At 46.5% G+C, this 22,987-nt stretch overlaps 1 long non-coding RNA gene across 1 annotated transcript; it reads left to right on the top strand.

Annotated features, from left to right (window-relative positions):
- The first annotated feature begins 14,866 nt into the window (after positions 1–14,866).
- LOC123174354 (uncharacterized) lies at positions 14,867–16,314 on the top strand. The gene is made up of 3 exons (XR_006486983.1): positions 14,867–15,163; positions 15,245–15,379; positions 16,000–16,314. It is a non-coding gene; the product is annotated as an uncharacterized lncRNA (long non-coding RNA).
- Positions 16,315–22,987: the final 6,673 nt, after the last annotated feature.

Below are 22,987 nucleotides of genomic sequence, written 5' to 3'. Positions count from 1 at the left end.
TGCGGTTTTACCTACGACTCAAATCGAACCAAAACGACAAACCTTCGAGTCGCCGGTAACCACGCCTTTGATCTTTTTGGACTGGGGGGTCGCACACCTCCATCAATGGACACCTTGGAACCAAAGTCCTGAGATAAACTTTAGCAACCAACATTAGTTCCACTAACCACATTGTCATCACACCAAAATATAATCTAAGTGATACTTGCACTTTCAATCTCCCCCTTTTTGGTGCATTGATGACAATATGGTTAGGACATGGCATACAGGATACAACTTAAGTAAACAGCCATGCGACAATTGTTGATCAAAGGAGCTCCCCCTATATATGTGCAAGGAAAAAAATGCTTGATTATGCATCAAGCACACACATATGAGGCTCCCCCTAGATCCACATTGTCAAGGCATGCGATCAACATAATAATACCCAACACGGTGCCTAGATCACATGCAAGTGTGGTGAGCAGAAAACGTGAGACTAACCTATAGAAGCTTGATCATACTCCACAAGATATATCAACATAAGCATAGATAAATTCCATAAAGTAGATAGTCTCTCACATAGACTAGGTAGCTCACGACCACACTGCGAAAGCAAGTAAATAAGAGTATCTCAAGCCAAATAAACACAACCAAAACAAACGAGGCCTTGAGATCTCACCCAACTGAAACCAACTGCAAACGCCCCTAATAGAACACTTCTCCCCCTTTGTCATGAAGACAACAAAAAGGGAAAAGGCGATGCTAACGAGACTCTAGACAAGAGGAGGTGCGCTCGAAGCATCATCATCATCATCAAAGTGCCATCCCTCCAAGGGAAAAGAACGAGCTGTGGCCACACTGTCGATGTCCTCGGACCCTGGACCAACCTCCTCACCAGCTGCAGCACGCTCAGCCTTCTTCTGACGCCTCACCAGCTTGCCCTTGTTGATCTCCTTGACCCGACGGCGCTGAATGGACTGACACATTTTGAACATGTTGCTCACGGTCTTCAGAAGAGACTTCTTCTCCTCTCTGGTGAAACTGGCATCAGTAGCAACCTGCTTCCCTTTGCTACGCGGAATCCGCACATAGGATGAACATCCCTCAGTGTAGGTAACACGATCCTCAGGCCTGGGGTTGCGCCCCTTCTTGGGAGGCACATATGGTGGAGGAGCAGCCGGAAGCCAGTTGGCATCACGCTTCGGAAAGGAGGTGTGGTACTTGGCAATGTACCTGGCGGGACAGACAGACTCAATCAAAGCTTGGATGAACGGAGCATAGATGCATGACTTGTTCTCCTGAACACACTGCCTGATCTCAAAGAACATGAAGTCCAGAACATCCACTTTCTTCTTGTCATGAAGGTAGACAAAGATGTCCAACATGGAGCTCCTCAGATTGTGAGAGTCCCCGGTCTTAGGATTAAGCGTGTACCTAAGAATGTGACGCATAGTATCATAGGTTGGCTTCAAATGTTTGATAGAACCGGTGGTGAAGGCCTTGTCTGGCTTGTAAGCAAAAGCAATCTCATCCTTGTCTCTACCTATCCCCCGAGCACGGCCATACTCAGGATGCTCCTCAGCAAAGAACCGATACGGAATGATGTCAGAGAACTTGGCCATGGAGGCCTCACACTCATATGTGCCAGACATCCAAGTCATAGTGCGAGCCTCATCATTGTGGAAGTATACGGTGGCAAAGAACTGCATCACAAGATCTTCACTGTACGGATGGTGGAAGGCGACGAACGGGATCAAGCCAAGCCTCCCAAGAGCATTATACACACCAGGATAGATATGATCATTGTCCCGAAGAGCCTCCACATTGATTTGCTTGTGGGGGGCAAACTTGTTTTTCTTGGTCATGATCAGCTCAGAGAACACACGGTGTTGAAAATCACTCTTGAATCTTGGGTCAACCCCTGCATCAGTGTTTGGCACATAGGGGAAATCCTGCCTGCGAGCCCAAAGCTCTGGCTTGGTCCACTTAGAGAGAGGTAGATTCTTGACATTCCGACCTCCTGGGAGCACATGTTCCTCTCCTTCCTCCTCATCAACATCATCAGCAGAATCATCCTCATCTTCTATCTCTGCATCTGCGGGGTTCTCATAGTGAGCATCTTCCTGCGAATCATACTCCTCTTCTGAATCCTCGGAGGCTTCAATCACTGGTTGCTTGGAGGCGGCACGGCGAACATGGCCCAGCTCAGAGCCCTGACCAATTCTTTCGGACGGCTGACGAAGAGCCAAAGTGAATTCCCTGGAACCTGCCTTGGTGCGCTTGCGACGGAGCTCGGACCTCTTGTCAGCAGAGTCTGAAACACAACAGCAACAAAACACAACAAACACGAGAGACACAAATAAGTACAAGTGCTCGAGAAGCTGGCGAGGAATGGAAGACAGAGAAGAAACAGGACTGGCACCACTGTGTACCCCGTGCACACGGGGGTCTGACCACCGTGGACACGGGGGTCCCATGCGCACGGTACAAGGCCCGTGGACACGGGGTTCGCCCAGCGGCAACCACTTCCAGATCAAGATCCGGGAGTGAGTGCGGCAGGGAGAACCGCCAGAGTAATGCCCATCCGATTCTAGTCTATCACAAGGGAACGACTGGCCTAGACTAGTAGAGGAGGAAACCCTAGACTAATAAGGATCCAAGGAGGAAAAAGAAGGACAAGGGGAAGGGGATACCAGAGGAGGACCCCATCCCGGGAGATCTCCACGGAGCAGCGAAGTCCCACAGCGCACGGAGGAGCATCGGCGACAAGGAGGCGACGGCGGCGGCCTGGAGGCGATCTGGGGCGTGGAGGGGCGACTAGGTGGGAAAGAACCCAAACCCCCCCCCCCCACGTCCCACCTCTTCAGGGCCAGAAACCGCAGACCCCGTGCGCATGGGCTAAAGGCCCCATGCGCACGGAGGCCCGTGCGCATGGTACAAGGGCTGTGGGCACGGGGTCCCCATGCGCACGGTACAAGGGCCGTGGGCACGGGGTATCCAGAGGATTTTGACAGGAAGAAGCTTGTTGGGTTATGGCTGAATGCAAATTCTTACCAAGACCCCAAAGAGCATTTTCGCCTCACTTCTGAACACGTCGCAGAAGAAATCCAACACTACTAGAAAGGAGTATGTGTAGCACTTGCACTGGAAGAGAATCGAGAAACACACACACACCGAAACACGAACACAAGGACAAGAAGAACCACACAAAAAAAGAAAAAAGATCCAACCTCCAACGGAGGGCGGTGGCCGAAGCCACCATGTTTGAGTTTGTTTGGTATGGCACCGCGAAGATATGAACCTTGGGCCCAAGACCAATACTCATCTTTGAAGCACAAATGCCATCTTCAAATGGCTAATGTGAAAGATTTTGTTCAATTTATGCACTAGTAGGATAAGATAGCTCATTAGTTGAGCTAGCTCCCCCTACTTAGGTGCCTACATCTAAAACAAGATACTAGTATAGTATGTGTGTGTATGCAAGAACCTCAATCCAAGTTACTTATATCCATGATATTCAGCTCATGCCTTAACTCGCGGAATCTTGCTTCATCAAGTGGCTTGGTGAAAATGTCGGCAAGTTGCTTCTCGGTGTTGACATGGAATAAATCAATGTCTCCCTTGGCCACATGATCTCGAATGAAGTGATGACGAATCTCAATATGTTTGGTTCGGCTATGTTGCACTGGATTGTCGGCGATCTTGATTGCACTTTCATTGTCACAAAATAGAGGCACTTTGTCACATTTGACACCATAATCCATCAAAGTTTGCCTCATCCATAATAATTGTGCACAACAACTTCCTGCGGCAATGTACTCGGCCTCGGCGGTTGAAAGGGACACACAATTCTGCTTCTTTGAAGACCAACTTACCAATGACCTCCCTAGGAATTGACATGACCCGGAAGTGGACTTGCGGTCTACCTTGTCTCCGGCCCAATCCGAATCCGAATATCCCAATAACTTGAAAGTTGCTCCTTTGGGATACCAAAGGCCCAAGTTTGGGGTATGAACCAAATATCGAAGGATTCTTTTCACTGCCGAAAAATGGCTCTCCTTGGGAGCGGATTGAAATCTTGCACACATACACACACTCAACATAATATCCGTCCTAGATGCACAAAGGTAAAGCAAAGAACCGATCATAGAGCGATATACCTTTTGATCCACATCTTTACCATTGGGATCAAGATTAAGTTGGCCATTTGTGGGCATGGGCGTCTTCATGGGCTTGACATCTTGCATTTTGAACCTCTTGAGCATGTCTTGAATATAAAGTGCTTGGTTGATGAAGGTTCCTCCTCTCAATTGCTTCACTTGAAATCCGAGGAAAAACTTCAACTCTCCCATCATGCTCATAGCAAATTCCTTGGTCATAGGATTTTCAAACTCAACGTTAATAGCATGGTTAGTGGAACCAAAAATAATATCATCAACATATATTTGGCACACAAACAATTCTCCTTTTACCCTCTTCGTGAAGAGAGTGGAATCTATTAACCCGATCTGGAACCCCTTCTCGCTTAAGAACGCCGTAAGGTGATCATACCAAGCACGAGGTGCTTGTTTAAGTCCATAGAGCGCCTTATGGAGTTCATAAACGTGAGAGGGGTGATCGGGATCTTCGAAACCGGGAGGTTGTTTGACATACACCAACTCCTTAAGAGGACCATTAATAAATGCACTCTTCACATCCATTTGATACAATTTAAAATCATGATGTGAAGCATATGCAAGCAAGATACGAATGGACTCAAGACGGGCAACGGGGGCAAAGGTTTCACCGAAGTCCAAACCTTCAACTTGGGTGAACCCTTGTGCCACTAACCTTGCCTTGTTTCTAGTGACTTGTCCATGCTCATCTTGTTTGTTCTTAAAGATCCACTTTGTTCCAATGACATTATGATGTTCTTTGGGTCTCTTCACAAGAGTCCATACTTTGTTGCGGGTGAAGTTGTTGAGTTCTTCATGCATGGCATTTACCCAATCCGGGTCGTCAAGTGCATCTTCAACCTTAAGGGGCTCAACACAATAGACAAACGAGTGATGTTCACAAAAGTTTGCCAAACGTCTACGAGTAGTTACCCCTTTGTTGATGCTTCCATAAATGTTGTCGGTGAGATGTTGAAGATGCTTTAACTTGGCGGCCGCTTTTTGCACTTTGAGGGTAAGCTCTTCTTCACTTGGTTTTGAACTTGTGGAAGAAGCTTGGCCTTGAGAATGCTTTAGCCTTGGAGACACCCTTCTCTTCACAACGTCTAGTTCTTGATCACTTGGAGGTGATGATGTGGAAGACACTTGAGGTTGGGATTGATCTTGATCTTGATCAAGAGCTTGACCTTGGGCCTCACGGATTGGTTCTTCGCCATTTGGTTGAGCTTGCCCTTGATCTTGCTCGGGAACATGAGGGACTTGATCTTGTTCTTGGATAGGTTCATGATTTCCCATAGCATCTTGACCTTGTGGTGGCGGTGATGACTTCCCTTGTGGAGAATCCACAAGAGGGGCTCTTACTCCTTCTTCTTCTACTTGGACTTGGGGTGTTTCTTGTGGACGAATGTGGCTTATCCCCATAGTCCTTATAGCTTGTGAAGGAGCCTCATCACCTACAACACTAGGAACAATTTGCTCCGCACGAGAACCGTTATCTTCATCAAACTCCACATTTACCGTTTCCTCAATACATCCGGTGGATTTGTTGAGAACACGGTAAGCATGAGAGTTTGATGCATATCCAACAAATATGCCCTCATAAGTTTTAGGCGCAAACTTAGCTAAACGGGATTTCTTATTTAGAATGAAACACTTACAACCGAATACTCGAAAGTATTTGACGTTAGGCTTTCTCCCGATTAGGAGTTCGTAGGGAGTCTTGTTCTTGAGCTTACGAAGATAAAGCCGGTTTGTAGCATGGCACGCGGTGTTGATGGCTTCGGCCCAAAGCTTGTATGGAGACTTGTACTCGTCAAGCATGGTCCTTGCCATCTCAATGAGAGCCCGGTTCTTCCTTTCCGCAACACCATTTTGTTCGGGAGTGTATGGCGCGGCATATTGATGCTTGATCCCCTCATCGCTCAAGAACTCGTGCATAGTGTAATTTTTGAAATCGGTGCTGTTGTCACTTCGAATTGCCTTGATCTCACAATTATGTTGACGTTGAGCTTCTTTGGCAAAGTTGATGAAGGTGTCTTGAGTTTCATCTTTAGTCTTGAGAAAGAACACCCATGTATATCTTGTATAGTCATCGACAATGACAAGGCAATACCTCCTCCCTCCCAAACTATCATAAGATGGAGGCCCAAAGAGATCCAAGTGAATGAGCTCGAGAGGCCTCAAAGTGGTAATGATAGTCGTGACCTTATGAGCTTTTTCATGAAGTTTTTCGGCAATGCAAGCACTACAAGGACGATCTTTGGCAAAAGACACATTGGTTAGTCCAAGGATGTGCTCCCCCTTTAAGAGAGCTTGTAAAATTCTCATGCCAACGTGTGCTAGCCGACGGTGCCAAAGCCACCCCACGTCGGCCTTGGCCATTAGACATGTTGCAAGATAAGTTTTCTCATTTGAGAAATCAACCACATAAAGGTTGTCTTCAACATGCCCAACAAAGACCACTTTGAGATTGCTTCTCTTAAAGACGGTCACATGAAATTCACCGAAATGAGAATCATAACCGGCACGTGCCAATTGAATCGTAGAAAGTAAATTGTAGTGAAGGGATTGAACAAGCATGACATTCTTAAGTGATGCATCACTAGAGATTACCACCTTGCCCAAACCCAATACCTTGCCCTTGCTATTGTCACCAAAAGAGATGTTTGAAGTGGCCTTGAGCGAATCAATGAACTCCACAAGCATCTCCCTCTCTCCGGTCATATGATTGGTGCAACCACTATCGATCACCCATTGTGTTCCACCGGAGGTATAGTCCTACAAGAATCAAGCTTTGATTTTAGGTCCCCATTTTGCAATGGGTCCTAGAGAGTTAGCAACAAGGGTCTTCAGAACCCAAATAGTCCAAGCATAATCATCATAGTTAGTGCCAACAAATTTAGCAAAGGTATAACCATCATCTCCTCTCATGAGGACATAAGATGGGTTGTTCTTGCTGGCAAACTCTTTGGGAATGGCCTTGTCCCTAGTGACCTTGCCATACCCAACATTCCCTTTTTCCTTCTCCTTCTCCTTGTGTACTTCATGAACAAATGCTATCTTTTGTTGGGGAGGAGGAGTAGGACCGATCTTCTTCTTGTGGCTCTTCTTCTTGGTCTTCTTCTTCTTAGAAGAGGGGTCAAACCCAATTCCCTCCTTGGCAACACACTCCTTTTGGTTGCTCAAGAGGTCATTGAGGTTTTTCTCCCCTTGAATGCACAACACAAGCCCTTTCTCAATTTGGGCTTTTAACTTCTTATTCTCCTCTTGGAGAGAGGTGCAATCATGAGCAAAGTTAGTCGTACAAGATTCATCATTTAAATCAATATGAGGGACGGAAGTAAGAGCCTTAATGGTTGTAGCTTTAAGTTGAGCATAAGACTCGGTGAGGGCAATGAGGTCACCTTTGACAACCTTGGAACTAGTCACAAGGAGCTCATGTTCCTCAACAAGTCTCGTGTGATCAACTAGAAGCTTTTCAACCCTTACTTTAAGGGCATCTTTGTTCTCAAGAGCAAGTTGCAACGCATCATCGGGTTTAACGAAGTCAATTTTATGAGAAGACAAGGCTTCCTCAAGTGATGCTCTCATGACACTCTCTTCATGTAGCTCGTGCTCAAGGAGTTCGACTCTCTCTTTTTCCTCTATGAGGAGGTTTTCAACGTTCTCGATAAAATCATCGCGTTCGGCGAGTGATTTAAGGAGATCGCTAAAACGAGCACGAGCTTCACCATGAAGAGTTTTCATGAAAGCCATCAAGGATTCCTCATCATTATCCACACCATCATCACACTCATCCTCCACTATCTCACATGAAACATTGGGAGTGTGGATGAAGGGTTTTAGAGATTTGGACTTTGTTTTTACCTCTTTGGCCATGAGGCAATGATGAGTGAACGGCTTGTCCTCGTTGGGAGAGTCGAAGAGGCCGGTGGTGGAGGAGGAGGTAGTGGCATGCATGGCAATGGCGGCCGTGCCCACATGATCATCATCACCGTCATCTTCATCTCCGGACATGTACTCCTCATGAACAAGAGCCTTGTCATCTTTCCTCTTGGAAAACTTGGTGAACTTCTTCTTCTTGAGCACAAGCTTCTCGGACTTGTCTTCACGTCTCTCATAAGGACAATCGTGCACAAAATGTCTTGGGCTATCACAATTGTAGCATTTTCTTCGTCCAAACGATCTTCCTTGCAGATTCTTCCCTTTGTTTGCCATGGTCCCGGAATATTTCTTGACCAAGAGAGCCAAGTCTTCCGCAAAGTCATTTGCCGGGCATGAGGTGTCAACATCTTCCTCACAAGTCTCTTCAACAACTTCTTCATCCCTTGAGGGTTGGGCAACTACTTACTTGGCCTTCAATGCAAGATTTGAGTTCTTGGTGGCTTGAGCTATGGCAAAGGTCTTCTTGGACTTGGTCTCCAAAAGAACATGAGTTGAGAAAGTGGATACAACTTGTGCCGCGGTCAACTTTTGATAGTCCGGGCGTTGATGTATCATCATCACCATGGTATGTTCCGTGAGAACCATAGCATCAATGAACTTGTCCTTAATGAAATCATCATTCGCCCAAGTGCACCCAAAGGTTCTCAAATTGAGCACAAGAGACTTTAACCTTCGATATACCTCTTCCGCGGACTCACCCTCATTTCTCACAAATAGGTTGACTTCTTGCTTGAGCAAAGCCAACCGAGATCTTCGAATTGATTCATCACCTTCGAGGGCCTCCTCAAGGCAATCCCAAATTTCCTTGGCGGTCTTGAGTAGAGCAATGGAGTCACTATAGTCATCGGTCACCGCGGTGCGCAACATGTTGTGGGCGGTAGCATTGAGTTGATCATCAACCGCTTCTCTTGGAGTGAGATTCATGGGATCCTTGGGGTTGAAACCGTTGACCACAATCCACCATAGTTGTGTAGATGCACTGCGAATATGAGACTCCATATCTAGCTTCCACTTAGCAAACGCGTTAGCTTTCAAAGGGGGCGGAGGCCCCACAGGATTAATGCGAGGGTGCTGCAAGGGTTGTGGTGAGTAAAAGGGTTCCACGGCATTGTACTTGGGAACTTGAGTGCGAGCCGGGGATGCAAGAGGTTCTCTCGAATCATCCGCATCATGAACCGCATTTGGATCAAATGAGTTTGAGGCGGATGTCGAGGGCTTTAAGCGAGCATCAATTTCCTCCTTGACCGAGGAGCGAACTTCTTTCAACATAGCAGTTTTGAGGTCTGCAAACATTGAAAGAATATCGGCCGCGGTCAACGGGGCCCCCGGGTTAATGGGGGCGACGGGAGCAACGGCCGGAGCAACAAGTGCGTCGGCCGCGGCGGGGGGTAGGTTTTGACCATCCTCTGCAAGTGGTGCGTCACCTCCCTCATTCCCTAGATCGACCATATCCTCTAAGGTTGTAAAACCTTATATTAGAGCATGAGGCTCTGATACCAATTGAAAGGATCGATACGGTCGACTAGAGGGGGGGTGAATAGGAGACTACAAATTTTACTCTTTCTTGTCAATTTTAAGGCTTAGCGGATAAAAAGGGTTCACTAGATATGCAACTAGGTGAACACAACCTATATGACAAGCAAGCTCTAAGCTAAATATGCTAGGCAACAAACTAATTAGCAAGCCAACAAGCATACAAGGCTAAGTAAAGTGCGGGAAAGGATTAACCACAAGTGAGACGAGGACGCGGATTTTATCCCAAGTTCACTCTTCCTTGGGGAAGAGCTACTCTCCGTTTGGAGCGGTGCCGGAGCCAAAGCTTGCGGAACGCCACCGAAGGCTCACCGTAATCTCCTTCGAGTCACCCCCAATGGATGAGCCTTGAATCACTCGGGGTTGGTCTTGAAGGCGACCACCACACCTTTACAAACTTCTCCGGAGCACACCACAAGCAAGGAAGCTTCCGGAGGAACCTCTAACCGCCTAGGAGCCCAAGCTCCAAGAGTAACAAGTCATGGTAGATGAATGTTGTGGGGAACGCGATTTGGTTTGGTCAAAGTGTAGATCGGGTCTTGCTCTCTCAATCCCCAAAGTTTCAACAAGATTGGGTGGAGGGATTGAGAGTAGTGAGCAAAATGGGGTGTAGCAATGGAGGATCTCAACAAGACATTAGGGTTGAGGGATGGAGGAGGAAGAAGGGGGCTTAAATAGTGTTCTTGGCCGGGAGGGGATTTCTGCCCGTTGGACCCCATGCGCACGGGCCAAGTCAGCCCCGTGCGCACGGGGTGTCCAGTGAGTTTCGAGGTACCCCGTGCGCACGGGGGTCAGAGACCCCGTGCGCACGGGGTGTCCCGAAATGTTCTGACTAACCCGTGCGCACGGGGGTCAGAGACCCCGTGCACACAGGGTGTCCAGAAGATTTCTGATGAAACATCACAGGACACCACGGCAAAGCACACAATAAGTGGAATATCTGAGGAGGTGTAGGAGGGCTAGTGTATCTGTCTTGGAGGCATTCCCACACGACACTAACTCCACGAAGACCCCTCTTGATAGTGCGGTTTTACCTACGACTCAAATCGAACCAAAACGAAAAACTTTCGAGTCACCGGTAACCACGCCTTTGATCTTTTTGGACTGGGGGGTCGCACACCTCCATCAATGGACACCTTGGAACCAAAGTCCTGAGATAAACTTTAGCAACCAACATTAGTTCCACTAACCACATTGTCATCACACCAAAATATAATCTAAGTGATACTTGCACTTTCACTAAGGCCGTATTCTTCGGCTGCCAGGACTTCGGTCCTTCTATCATTGAGCAGATCCTGGTCTGCTTGAAGCTGCAGCTGCTTCTTTTTCAGGCTCCTTGCAGTGGCTATTAGCCGGCGTTTAAAGCACTCCTGCTCGAGAGGTTCCTCAGGCACAATGAAATCCTTGTTGCCGAGGCTCTCCTCTTCCTTGGAGAGCGGAAGATAATTACTGTCCTCCGAGTCTTCGTGTATGGCTTGTTCATCAGGGCTAACTTGCCCATTTTCCCGTTCCTCATGTTCGGAGGTTACCTTGACGGGGTCTTCATTGTTTTCGGCATCGTCCGGAGTATTATTTTTTCCGGTGCCAGTATTGCTGTCTTTGGAACGACGTGACTTAGAGCGGCGGCAAGGACGCCGGCGTTTTTGCTGTGTCTCAGGAGGTTTATTCTCGACTGGATTTTCTCTGTCATCGTCGTTGGTTGTTTTGGGTGTGTCCACCATGTACACATCGTACGAAGAGGTGGCTGTCCAGCGTCCAGTGAATGGTGGACTTTCATTTTGCTCCTCCTCAGCATCATCGTCCATACCGTCGATGTATTCGGAGTCGTAATCAAGCGCGTCGGTTAAATCCTCAACTGTGGCTATGCAGTGGATGGCGGGCGGGAAGCAAGATTCTCCATCATCAGCCCCTAGTTTGAACCGAACATAGTTCGGTTGTGAGTCCCCCGCCAAGGACAGGTTCTTTAATGAGCTTAGCACATCGCCCAAGGGCGAGTGTTGAAAGATGTCTGCGGCGCTGAACTCAAAGATCGATGAACGATCAAGTTCGGCATCCGCGGGCTCACATGGTTCGGAACTTACACCCAGAGACGAGTCCGGAGTTCCGGTGACACAAATATTGTGTGAGGTTAAGTCCATGTGCGGCTCCAACACCGGGGAATCTGCGGCCTCCGTGGTGGGGTTGAGCCTCCACTCCTTGGACGACGTTGTATGCTCCGGATCTAAGGCCAGAGCTGTTACAGGAGCTATCTCCTGGATGCGGTTTGACGACAGATTTAGGTCATGTTCATCAAGGTGACCAGGAGCGGTTGCCGCGGTCTCGAATCCGGCGAAGATCAAATCTCCGCGGACGTCTGCGACGTAGTTCAAGGTCCCAAATCTGACCTGATGGTCAGGGGCGTAGCTATCGATCTGCTCCAAATGGCCAAATGAGTTGGCCCGCAATACGAAGCCGCCGAATACGAAGATCTGTCCGGGGAGAAAAATTTCTCCTTGGACAGCGTCATTGTTGACGATTGGAGGGGCCATCGAAACCTTTTGGGGACGACACAGTGGAACTCTCAATGAAAGCACCAATGTCGGTGTCAAAACCGGCGGATCTCGGGTAGGGGGTCCCGAACTATGCGTCTAAGGTCGATGGTAACGGGTGACAGGGTACACAATGTTTACCCAGGTTCGGGCCCTCTCTATGGAGGTAATACCCTACTTCCTGCTTGATTGATCTTGATGAATATGAGTATTACAAGAGTTGATCTACCACGAGATCGTAATGGCTAAACCCTAGAAGTCTAGCCTGTATGACTATGGTCATGAATCTCGCTTCCGGACTAAGTCCTCCGGTTTATATAGGCACCGGGAGGATCTAGGGTTACACAAGGTCAGTTACAAAGAAAGGAATCTACATATTTGGTCGCCAAGGAGAGTCCTATCCGGACACGGGTGCAGTCTTCGGTCTTCGTATCTTTACAGCCCACCAGTCCGACCCATGGCTAACAGGCCGGACGCCCGAGGACCCCTTAGTCCAGGACTCCCTCACCAGGCAATGATCATTACATAGGCATCACGTCCAAGATTAGTAGACCGACTCCTGCCTGCATCTACTACTATTACTCCACACATCGACCGCTATCCAGCATGCATATAGTGTATTAAGTTCATGGAAAAACGGAGTAATGCAATAAGAACGATGACATGATGTAGACAAGATCCGTTTATCTATATGGCGGTACATATAGATCTCGTATTTTTATCCTTAGTAGCAACGATACATACGTGTCGTTTCCCCTTCTATCATCGGAATCGAGCACTGTAAGATCGAACCCACTACCGGGCACCTCTTCCCATTGCAAGATAAATAGATCAAGTTGGCCAAACAAAACCCAAATATCAGGGAAGAAATACGAGGCTATGAGAGATCATGCATATAAGAGATCAAAGAAACTCAAATAACTTTCATGGATATAAAAAGATATGACTGATCATAAACTCAAAGTTCATCAGATCCCAACAAACACACCGCAAAAGAGTTACATCATATGGATCTCCAAGAGACCATTGTATTGAGAATCCAGCGAGAGATAGAGAAAGCCATCTAGCTACTAACTACGGACCCGAAGGTCTACAAAGAACTACTCACGCATCATCGGAGAGGCACCAATGGAAGTGGTGAACCCCTCCATGATGGTGTCTAGATTGTATCTGGTGGTTCTGGACTCTGCGGCGGCTGGATGAATATTTTGTCGACGCTTCTAGGGTTTCTGGAATATTGTAATATTTATAGAGCAAAGAGGCGGTCCGGGGGGCACTCGAGGTGGGCAAAACCCACCAGGGCGCGCCTGGGCCTCCTGGCGCGCCCTGCTGGATTGTGCCCCCTTCGGGGCACCCCCCAGGTGCAACCAGGGCCCACTGCCTTCCTTCTGGCCCATAAAAAATCATCGTGGAGTTTCGTGGCATTTGGACTTCATCTGATATTGATTTCCTGCGATGTAAAAAACATGGAAAAAACAGCGACTGACACTTGGCACTATGTCAATAGGTTAGTACCAAAAATGATATAAAATGATTATAAAATATCCAAGATTGATAATAAAACAGCATGGAACAATCAAAAATTATAGATACGTTGGAGACGTATCAGTACCCAACAGTTTCTTTTGGGTATCCTATGAAGGCGCACTTCTCCGATTTGGGTTCGAGCTTATCAGTTTGAAACTTTTTCACACAAGCATCGCAACCCCAAACTTTAAGAAATGACAACTTTGGTTTCTTGCCAAACCATAGTTCATACGGTGTCGTCTCAACGGATTTACACGGTGCCCTATTTAACGTGAATGCAGATATCTCTAATGCATAACCCCAAAACGATATATAGTGGTAAATCGGTAAGAGACATCATAGATCGCACCATATCTAATAAAGTACGGTTACGACATTCGGACACACCATTACACTGTGGTGTTCCAGGTGGCGTGAGTTGTGAAACTATTCCACATTGTTTTAAATGAAGGCCAAACTCGTAACTCAAATATTCGCCTCTGCGATCAGATCGTAGAAACTTTATTTTCTTGTTACGATGATTCTTTACTTCACTCTGAAATTCTTTGAACTTTTCAAATGTTTCAGACTTGTGTTTCATCAACTAGATATACCCATATCTGCTCAAATCATCTATGAAGGTTAGAAAATAACTATACCCACCGCGAGCCTCAACACTCATCGGACCGCATACATCGGTATGTATTATTTCCAGTAAGTCAGTGGCTCGCTCCATTGTTCCGAAGAACAGAGTTTTAGTCATCTTGCCCATGAGTCATGGTTCGCAAGTATCAAATGATTCATAATCAAGTGATTCCAAAAGCCCATTTGCATGGATTTTCTTCATGCGCTTTACACCAATATGACCTAAACAGCAGTGCCACAAGTATGTTGCACTATCATTATCAACTTTGCATCTTTTGGCATTAATATTATGAATATCTGTATCACTACTATCAAGATTCAATAAACTATTTATATTGGGTGTATGACCATATAAGGTTTTATTCATGTAAATAGAACAACTCTGACTTAAATGAATAACCGTTAACGCTGGGAATGGTTTGGACTGAAACCAGAGTTTCAGTCAGTTTTTGTATCGGTCTGCTTTTGGATTGGACGAAATGGGCTAAGTCCCTAAATCGGTTTAATTTGGTCTGGGCTTTAACAATTGCTGGACTGGGTTGGCCCGATCTGGACAGGAACCAACTGGTCTCAGACCATTTGGACCCGTAGTCTGAAACCGGATCGACGACCAAATCGACACACGCAGCCTGACCTAGCGAGGAGCGCCTCCACCGCCTGCCGGCCACCGCCGCCAAACCGGGATCTTCCGCCGCCGCCCGCCGCCCGACTGGAGCTTGGTCGCGGCCTTCCCATCCATCTGACACCCATCCGTCCAGGTGCAGTGGATCGCCGTCTTCCCCTCCCTGGCTGGAGCTTGGCCGCCGGTCACCGCTATGACTCTACGGTTAGGGATCGCCGCTGCCATTGCCACTGGTTGGAGCTCGGCAGGTCAGTGCATCACCAGCCTTCTCAACCCCCCCCCCCTCTCTCTCCTCTCTCTCTGTCTCTAAACCCCACCCGTCTCTGCAGTTGAGGGTGGGACGCCGCCGATCAAGAGGCCGCCACCGGTGACCGCTTGTCCTGAAAGTATGGAGCTGCGGTAGGATGTGAGTGGTGTAGCAAAGGAACAAGAGGGAGAGCATACATCATAGTCCCTAGCTGAGGGTAAGTGATTCTTTGTCCTGAAAGAAACACAGTGACATAGAGCGTTCAGGTTCAGTGAAGAATTGAGCCTAGTTTTCAGAGTGATTAAGAAAGAAATTTCTTTTTCTTTGCATTTTAGGTCCAATTATGATGCTCCTGTGAAGTACCTATGCACATTTTAGGTTCAGGTTCAGTCAAATTTTTTACATGGAGCATTCAGGTTTAGTGAAGAACACATTTGTTGTTTTAAGAGGAAAATTATATCGGACATGTTTTAATTTTCTGTGCAGCTGTTATTATTGGGGGCATACAACTGTTTAAGTTGTTACATACTATTCTTAATTGACGGGTCACATTGTTATGAACCTTTTATTATGTTTGTAATTCTAATGTTCCGGTCTAAATCTTCATCATGTTGCCGAGAGGATGCGGCGTGTAGTCAGATATTCCATGTGAATATAAAAACAGAGCGTAGCAACCATAGAAGTGATATTCTTCTAAGCCTGCAGATTTTTTGAATTGAAGAAATATGTGTTCTGCTAGTGAGATATGGTCGTGTTAAAGTGCGGTGATTGCTATGCACATAATTGATCACAGTGACAACTTGAATATCATTCTGATGTACTTGTTAATATACTCAGGTATCAAGAAGAAAGCCAGGGTAGAAGAAACCATTCAGAAAAGGGAGATCAAGTCCAGCAACTATGTAAAATTCATTCTGTAACTGAGTTAACATTCAGCAACTATGTAAAATTCCATTGTCACATCCATTCTGTGTAATAATTCTAGACCCCATACTGTAACATCCAACGGCTATTTAGCTAGTCAGCAAGCTATCCTTTTCCTAGTAAAACTGGTTTGCTACTCTTATTCATTGTCCATGGATTGAAACTATGGGTTGAATCCATAAATGGCATATGGTTTGGATTGGTCTGGGTGGAAAGCGCATGTAGTTCGGTTTGGTTTGGATGCTAGCTTAATTATTTTGGTTTGGTTTGGTTTGGTTGCTGGAGGTGTAGTCATATGGTTTGGGCTGGGTTTAGTTTGGATGTCAAACTATTCCCAGGTTTAATAACCGTATTGCAATAAACATGATCTAATCATATTCATGCTCAACACAAACACCAAATAACATTTATTTAGGTTCAACACTAATCTCGAAGGTAGAGGGAGTATGCGATGGTGATCTTATCAACCTTGGAATCTCTTCCAACACACATCGTCACTTTGCCCTCAACTAGTCTCTGTTCATTTTGCCATCCTTCTTATCCGCCAAATGTTTGGGGTAGTTCCGCTTCCAATGACCATTTCCTTTGCAGTAGAAGCACTCAGTTTCAGGCTTGGGTTTAGCTTTGAGCTTCTTCACGGGAGCGGCAACTTGCTTGCTATTCTTCTTGAAGTTCCCTTTCTATCCCTTGCCCTTTTTCTTGAAACTAGTTGTCTTGTTTACCATCAACACTTGATGCTATTTCTTGATTTCTACCTTCGCCGATTTCAGTATCACGAAGAGCTTGGAAATCGTTTCCGTCATCCTTTGCATATTATAGTTCATCACGAAGTTCTAGTAACTTGGTGATAGTGACTAGAGAACTTTGTCAATCACTATCTTATCTGGAAGATTAACTCCCACTTGATTCAAGCAATTGTAGTACCTAGACAATCTAAGCACATGCTCACTGGTTGAGCGATTCTCCTCCATCTTGTAGGCAAAGTACTGTCAGAGGTCTCATACCTCTCGACATGGGCATGAGTCTGAAATACTAATGTAAACTCTTGGAACATCTCATATGCTCAATGGCGTTCAAAACATTTTTGAAGTCCCGGTTTTAAGCCGTAAAGCATGGTGCACTAAACTATCAAGTAGTCATCATATCGAGCTTGCCAAACATTCATAACGTCTGCATCTGCTCCTGCAATAGGTCTGTCACCTAGCGGTGCATCAAGGAAATAATTCTTCTAGGCAACAATGAGGATAATCCTCATATCACGGACCCAGTCCGTATCATTGCTACTAACATCTTTCAACTTAGTTTTCTCTAGGAACATATCAAAAATAAAACTGGGAGCTATACGCGAGCTATTGATCTATAACATAGATATGCAAATACTATGAGGAGTAAGTTCATGATAAATTAAGTTCAGTTAATCAAAATACTTAAGAACTCCCACTTAGATAGACATCCCTCGAGTCATCTAAATGATTACGTGATCCAAATCAACTAAACCATGTCCGATCATCACGTGAGATGGAGTAGTCTTCAATGGTGAACATCTCTATGTTGATCATGTCTACTATATGATTCACGTTCGACCTTTCGGTCTCAGTGTTCCGAGGCCATGTCTATACATGCTAGGCTCGTCAAGTTTAACCCGAGTATTCCGCACGTGCAAAACTATCTTGCACCCAGTGTATGTGAACGTAGAGCTTATCACACCCGATCATCACGTGGTGTCTCGGCACGATGAACTGTCGCAATGGTGCATACCAAGGAGAACACTTATACCTTGAAATTTTAGTGAGGGATCATCTTATAATGCTACCGCCGTACTAAGCAAAATAAGATGCATAAAAAATAAACATCACATGCAATCAAAATATGTGACATGATATGGCCATCATCATCTTGTGCCTTTGATCTCCATCTCCAAAGCACCGTCATGATCTCCATCGTCACCGGCTTGACACCTTGATCTCCATCGTAGCGTCGTTGTCATCTTGCCAACTATTGCTTCTACAACTATCGCTAACGCATAGTGATAAAGTAAAGCAATTCATGGCGATTGCATTTCATACAATAAAGCGACAACCATAAGGCTCCTGCGAGTTGCCGATAACTTCTACAAAACATGATCATCTCATACAACAACGTATATCACATCATGTCTTGACCATATCACGTCACAACATGCCCTGCAAAAACAAGTTAGACGTCCTCTACTTTGTTGTTGCAAGTTTTACGTGGCTGCTACTAGCTTCTAGTAAGAATAGTTCTTACATACGCATCGAACCACAACGATGTTTCCTCAAGTTTGCTGTTTTAACCTTCAACAAGGACCGGCCTAGTCAAATTTGATTCAACTAAAGTTGAAGAAATAGACACCCGCCAGCCACCTTTATGCAAAACTAGTTGCATGTCTGTCGGTGGAACTGGTCTCATGAATGTGGTCATGTAAGGTTGGTCCGGGCCGCTTCATCCAACAATACCGTCGAATCAAAATAAGACGTTGGTGGTAAGCAGTATGACTATGATCGCCCACAACTCTTTGTGTTCTACTCGTGCATATCATCTACGCATAGACCTGGCTCGGATGCCACTGCTGGGAAACGTAGCATGCAATTTCAAAAAAATTCCTACGCTCACGCAAGCAACGAGAAAGGGGAGAGTGTATCCACGTACCCTCGTAGACCGAAAGCGGAAGCGTTAGCTTGACGCGGTTGATGTACTCGAACATCTTCTCGATTCAACCGATCAAGCACCGAACATACGGCGCCTCCGAGTTCTGCACACGTTCATCTCAATGATGTTCCTAGAACTCTTGATCCAGCAAAGTGTCAAGGGAGAGTTTCATCAGCACAACAGCGCGGTGACAGTGATGGTGATGCGATCCGTGTAGGGCTTCGCCTAAGCACTACGACGATATGACCGGGGGCGTAAACTGTGGAGGGGGCCGCCTCACACGGCTAACAATGTTTTGTTGTGTGTTCTAGCGGTGCCCCCCTCATATATGTAGGCTGGAGGGGAGGAGAGGCAGCCAAGGGGGCGCCCCAAGTAGGAGGAATCCTACTTGGGGTCCCCCCAATTCGGCCTCCCCCCTTTCCTATTCCTATTCGGAGTAGGAAGGGAAGAGGGGGAAGGGGGAATCCTATTCCCCTTTTCCTTTCCTTCTCCAATTTGGCCAGCCCATATGGTGGGGGAGCACCATCCCCTTTGGGGCTGGTGTGTTTCCCCTCTTGGCCCATAAGGCCCATATCTTTTGCCGGGGGTGCCCGGAACCCCTTCCGATGACCCGATAAGTACCTGGTGCATCCCGAACACTTCCGGTGTCCGAATACCATCGTCCTATATATCAATCTTTACCTCTCGACCATTTCGAGAATCATCGTCATGTCCATGATCTAATCCGGGACTCCGAAGAACATTCGGTCACCAAATCACATAACTCATATAATACAAAATCCTCATCGAACGTTAAGCGTGCGGACCCTACGGGTTCGAGAACTATGTAGACATGACCGAGACACCTCTCCGGTCAATAACCAATAGTGGAACCTGGATGCTCATATTGGTTTCTACATATTCTACGAAGATCTTTATCAGTCTAACCGTTATGACTACATATGTTATTCCCTTTGTCATCGGTATGTTACTTGCCCGAGATTCGATCATCGGTATCTCCGTACCTAGTTCAATATCGTTACCGGCAAGTCTCTTTACTCATCCCGTAATGCATCATCCCGCGACTAACTCATTAGTCACATTGCTTGCAAGGCTTATTATGATGTGCATTACCGAGAGGGCCCAAAGATACCTCTCCGATACTCGGAGTGACAAATCCTAATCTCGATATATGCCAACCCAACAAACACCTTCGGAGATACCTGTATAGCATCTTTATAATCACCAAGTTACGTTGTGACGTTTGATAGCACACAAGGTATTCCTCCGGTATCCGGGAGTTGCATAATCTCATAGTGAAAGGAATATGTATAAGTCATGAAGAAAGCAATAGCAATAAAACTTAACGATCATTATGCTAAGCTAACAGATGGGTCTTGTCCATCACATCATTCTCCTAATGATGTGATCCCGTTAATCAAATGACAACACATGTGTATGGTTAGGAAACTTAACCATCTTTGATCAACGAGCTAGTCTAGTAGGAGCTTACTAGAGACACGGTGTTTTGTCTATGTATCCACACATGTATCAAGTTTCCGGTTAATAAAATTCTAGCATGGATAATAAACATTTATCATGATATAAGGAAATATAAAATAACAACTTTATTATTGCCTCTAGGGCATATTTTCTTCAGTATACTATTTGGTGGGAATGCGCAGGAGGCTATCATTGTTTGGCGTCATGGTGGCATCGACGGCAAAAGAGACTAGCAAGACCAGTGCATTGATTGTCTCCTGAAGATGGGACTTCGGAAGAAGGCGGTGACAGATGTTGGAAATATGCCCTAGAGGCAATAATAAAATGGTTATTGTTATATTTCCTTGTTCATGATAATTATCTATTGTTCATGCTATAATTGTATTAACCGAAAACCATAATACATGTGTGAATACATAGATCGTAATATGTCCCTAGTAAGCCTCTAGTTGACTAGCTCGTTGATCAATAGATGGTCGTGGTTTCCTGACCATGGACATTGGATGTCGTTGATAACGGGATCACATCATTGGGAGAATGATGTGATGGACAAGACTCAATCCTAAGCATAGCACAAGATCGTGTAGTTTGTTTGCTAGAGCTTTTCTAATGTCAAGTATCATTTCCTTAGACCATGAGATTGTGCAACTACCGGATACCGTAGGAGTGCTTTGGGTGTATCAAACGTCACAACGTAACTGGGTGGCTATAAAGGTGCACTACAGGTATCTCCGAAAGTGTCTGTTGGGTTGGCATGAATCGAGACTAGGATTTGTCACTCTGTATGACAGAGAGGTATCTCTGGGCCCACTCGGTAATGCATCTTCATAATGAGCTCAATGTGACTAAGGAGTTAGCCACGGGATCATGCGTTACGGAACGAGTAAAGAGACTTGCCGGTAACGAGATTGAACAAGGTATGGGGATACCGACGATCAAGTCTCGGGCAAGTAACATACCGATGGACAAAGGGAATTGTATACGGGATTGATTGAATCCCCGACATCGTGGTTCATCCGATGAGATCATTGTGGAACATGTGGGAGCCAACATGGGTATCCAGATCCCGCTGTTGGTTATTGGCTGGAGAACGTCTCGGTCATGTCTGCATGGTTCCCGAACCCGTAGGGTCTACACACTTAAGGTTCGGTGACGCTAGAGTTGTTATGGGAAATAGTATGTGGTTACCGAAGGTTGTTTGGAGTCCCGGATGAGATCCGGACGTGACGAGGAACTCCGGAATGGTCCGGAGGTGAAGATCAATATATTGGACGAAGGGTATTGGAGTCCGGAATTGTTCCGGGGGTACCGGGTGACGACCAGCGTGTCCGAAAGGGGTTTCAGAGGCCCCGGCAAGCGTTGGGGGGCCTTATGGGCCAAGGGGAGGGGGCACATCAGCCCACTAAGGGTCTGTGCGCACCTCCCACCCCATCTCACGTAACGTGGAGAGGTGGGGGCGCCTCCCCTAGGGCAGCCACCCCTCCCGGCTTGGGGGCAAGTTTCCTAGGGGTGGGGGCGCCCAAACCCATCTAGGGTTTCCCCTGTGGCCGCCGCCCCTCTCCTAGGGAAACCCTAGGGCGCCTCCTCCTCCCCCTTCCCCCTATATATAGTGAGGGAGAGAGAGGGCAGCCGCACCCTTCCCCTGGCGCAGCCCTCTCCTCCTCCAACACCTCCTCCTCCATAGTGCTTGGCGAAGCCCTGCCGGAGAACCACGAGCTCCACCACCACCACGCCGTCGTGCTGCCGGAGCTTTCCCTCAACTTCTCCTCTCCCCTTGCTGGATCAAGAAGGAGGAGACGTCCCCGGGCTGTACGTGTGTTGAATGCGGAGGTGCCGTCCGTTCGGCACTTGGATTGGATCTTCCGCGATTTGAATCGCAGCGAGTACGACTCCATCAACCGCGTTCTTGTAACGCTTCCACTTAGCGGTCTTCAAGGGTATGAAGATGCACTCCCTCTCTCTCGTTGCTAGCATCTCCTAGATTGATCTTGGTGACACGTAGAATTTTTTTGAATTATTTCTATGTTCCCCAACAGTGGCATCATGAGCTAGGTCTATGCATAGATTCTATGCACAAGTAGAACACAAAGTAGTTGTGGGCGATGATTTGTTCAATTTGCTTACCGTTACTAGTCTTATCTTGATTCAGCGGCATTGTGGGATGAAGCGGCTCGGACCGACCTTACACGTACTCTTACGTGAGACTGGTTCCACCGACTGACATGCACTCGATGCATAAGGTGGCTAGCGTGTGTCTGTCTCTCCCACTTTAGTCAGATCGGATTCGATGAAGAGGGTCCTTATGAAGGGTAAATAGCAATTGGCATGTCACCATTGTGGCTTTTGCGTAGGTAAGAAACGTTCTTGCTAGAAACCCATAGCAGCCACGTAAAACATGCAACAACAATTAGAGGACGTCTAACTTGTTTTTGCAGGGTATGCTATGTGATGTGATATGGCCAAAAGGATGTGATGAATGATATATGTGATGTATGAGATTGATCATGTTCTTGTAATAGGAATCACAACTTGCATGTCGATGAGGATGACAACCGGAAGGAGCCATAGGAGTTGTCTTAATTTATTGTATGACCCGCGGGTCAATGAAAACGCCATGTAATTACTTTAATTTATTGCTAACCATTAGCCATAGTAGTAGAAGTAATACTTGGCGAGACAACTTCATGAAGACGCGATGATGGAGATCATGGTGTCATGCCGGTGACAAAGGTGATCATGCCGCGCCTCG

This window comes from Triticum aestivum, chromosome 1D, assembly GCF_018294505.1.
Source record: "Triticum aestivum cultivar Chinese Spring chromosome 1D, IWGSC CS RefSeq v2.1, whole genome shotgun sequence".
NCBI classification, from domain to species: domain Eukaryota; kingdom Viridiplantae; phylum Streptophyta; class Magnoliopsida; order Poales; family Poaceae; genus Triticum; species Triticum aestivum.
Note: the sequence above shows the minus strand (reverse complement) of the source record. Positions and strands in the feature narration are given on the sequence as shown.